At 49.8% G+C, this 2,607-nt stretch overlaps 1 pseudogene; it reads left to right on the top strand.

The window, feature by feature from the left end:
- Positions 1–426: 426 nt before the first annotated feature.
- Positions 427–1,958, top strand: LOC112322287 (keratin, type II cytoskeletal 8-like; annotated as a pseudogene).
- The last annotated feature ends 649 nt before the right edge of the window (positions 1,959–2,607 follow it).

Raw genomic sequence — 2,607 nt, 5'->3', positions numbered from 1 at the left:
CAACCCATGGACATGAACTAAGGGAGGGGAATGCTGGAGGCAATTCTGGTGCCGGGCAGAAGGGGGGCAAAGGGGGGAAAATGGGACAACTGTAATAACATAATCAATAAAATATATTTTAAAAAGATAAAAGATTTTAGTGAAAATAAAACAGTAGAATTAATAATGAAATGTGGTATGGCTTTTTTATACCATATTTGAGAAGGAACATATACAAAAATCAGTAACTCTCTCCATACTGCCATAACCATCTAGGAACAAAAATGAAAACAGCTATTTACAATTATGACAATAAAACAAAATATTTAAAAGCACATTTAACAAGGACTATATAGGACCTGCATGAAGAAAACTTTAAGATCTTACTAAAGGATAGCAACTTTTTGGCTCCTTCTTGAATCTGTCTCGTTTGGCCTCCTCTCCTCCACCCCAGCCTCCACCATGTCTGTAAGGGTGACCCAGAGGTCCTTCAGGGTGTCCACCTCTGGCCCCGGGGTCTTCAGCAGCTGCTCATTCTTGAGTGGGCCCAGCATCAACTCCTCGGCCTTTTCCTGGGTGAGCAGCTGCTCCCGGCTTGGCCTGGGCACCAGCATGAATCTGGCCGGGGGTTTCAGTGGAGCTGGGAGCATGGGGACCATCAAAGCTGCCCAAGTGAACCAGAGCCTGCTGACCCCCGTGAAGCGAGAGATGGACCCCAACATCCAGGCCATGTGAAACCAGGAGAAGGAGCAGATCAAGAGCCTCAACAACAAGTTTGCTTCCTTCATCGATAAGGTACGGAGCCTGGAGCAGCAGAGTAAGATTCTGGAGACCAAGTGGAGTCTCCTGCAGCAGCAGAAGATGACTCACAGTAACATGGACAACATGTTCAAGGCCTGTATCAACAACCAGCAGCGGCAGCTGGAAACACTGGCCCAGGAGAAACTGAGACTGGAGGTAGAGTTTGGCAACATGAAGAGGCTGGTGGAGGACCTGAAGAATGAGTACGAGGATGAGATCAATAAGCGCACAGAGACGGAGAACAAATTTGTCCTCATCAAGAAGGATGTGGATGAAGCTTACATGAACAAGGCAGAGCTGGAGTCCCGCCTGGAAGGCCTGACAGATGAGATCAACTACAGGCAGCTGTATGACAAGGAGATTCATGAGCGGCAGTCCCAGATCTCCGACACGTCCGTGGTGCTGTCCATGGACAACAGCCGCTCCCTGGACCTGGACGACATCATCCCCGAGGTCAAGACCCAGTATGAGGAGATCGCCAACCCATCACCAACCACAGTCGGGCTGAGGCTGAAGCCATCTACAAGATCAAGTATGAGGAGCTGCAGACATTGGCCAGAAAGCACAGGGATGATGTGCATCGCACGAAGACTGAGATTTCTGAGACTAACCAGAACATCAGCAGAATCCAGGCTAAGATCGATCGGCTCAAAGGCTAGAGGGCTTCCCTGGAGGCAGCCATCAAGGATGCTGAGCAGCGCAGCGAGCTGGCCATCAAGGATGTTCAGGCCAAGGTGGCTGAGCTGGAAGCCACTCAGCTGCCAAGTGGCTGGAAGCCACTTGGAAGCCATGAGCTGCCAAGCAGGACATGGCCCAGCAGCTGCGTGAGTACCAGGAGCTCATAAACATCAAGCTGCCCCTGGATGTGGAGATCGCCACCTACCGCAAGCTGCTGGAGGACAAGGAGAGCCACCTGGAGTCTGGGATGCAGAACATGAAGTATCCATACCAAGACCACCAGCGGCTACTCAGGTGGGCTGACCCCAGCTTAGGGGAACTTCAACTACGTCCTGGGCTTCCAGGCCAGCCTGGGCCTCCAGGCCAGCCTGGGTCCTGGCGGGAGCTCTAGCTCCTTCAGCCGCACCAGCACCAGCTCTTCCAAGACGGTGGATGTGAAGAAGATTGAGACCCGCGATGGGAAGCTGGTGTCTGAGTCATCTGATGTCCTGTCCAAGTGAAGGACTACTGCGGTCCCTCCTGTCGTCCAAGCCACCAGGACGGGAGCTCTGTAGGAGAACGGAAGGCACAGGAGACCCACCTGAGGCACAGTCCCAGGCCTCGGCTCACCCTTGGGGTTGGGGCGTTTACTACCTGGGGCACCACCTCTTACTCATACCCCTGACTAAAAGCCAAATCAAGTGTTTGGGTTGTTTTTTTTTTCTCCCCAAATAAAGCCTCAGCTGGCTCTGGAAAAAAAAAAAAAGATCTTACTAAAGGACAAAAGCAGATTTATCACAAAACTAAGAGAAACTTCCTAGTTTCAGGGCTTTGCACTTGCCCTGTGTTTGGCTGAATAATGGCCCTGAAAGATGTTCATGTCCAAACCCCAGAACTATGAATATGTTCACTATGTTACATGTCATAGTAAAAGAGACTTTGCATATCTAATTAAATTACAGATTTTGAGATGGTAAATTACCTTGGGGCCTGGTATAATCACAAACACCCTTATGAAAGAGAAGCAGGAGCATGAGAACCAAAAAGAAAGACTTGATACCACTGGCTTAGAAAATGGAACCAGCAATCAAGCATTCACACAGCCACTAGATACTGAAAGAGCAAAGAAACAGATTCTCCCATTGAGCCTCCAGAAGAAATGCAATCCAG

This window comes from Desmodus rotundus, chromosome 2 (genome assembly GCF_022682495.2).
Source record: "Desmodus rotundus isolate HL8 chromosome 2, HLdesRot8A.1, whole genome shotgun sequence".
Lineage (NCBI taxonomy): Eukaryota > Metazoa > Chordata > Mammalia > Chiroptera > Phyllostomidae > Desmodus > Desmodus rotundus.
This window is presented reverse-complemented; position numbering and strand designations above follow the sequence as displayed.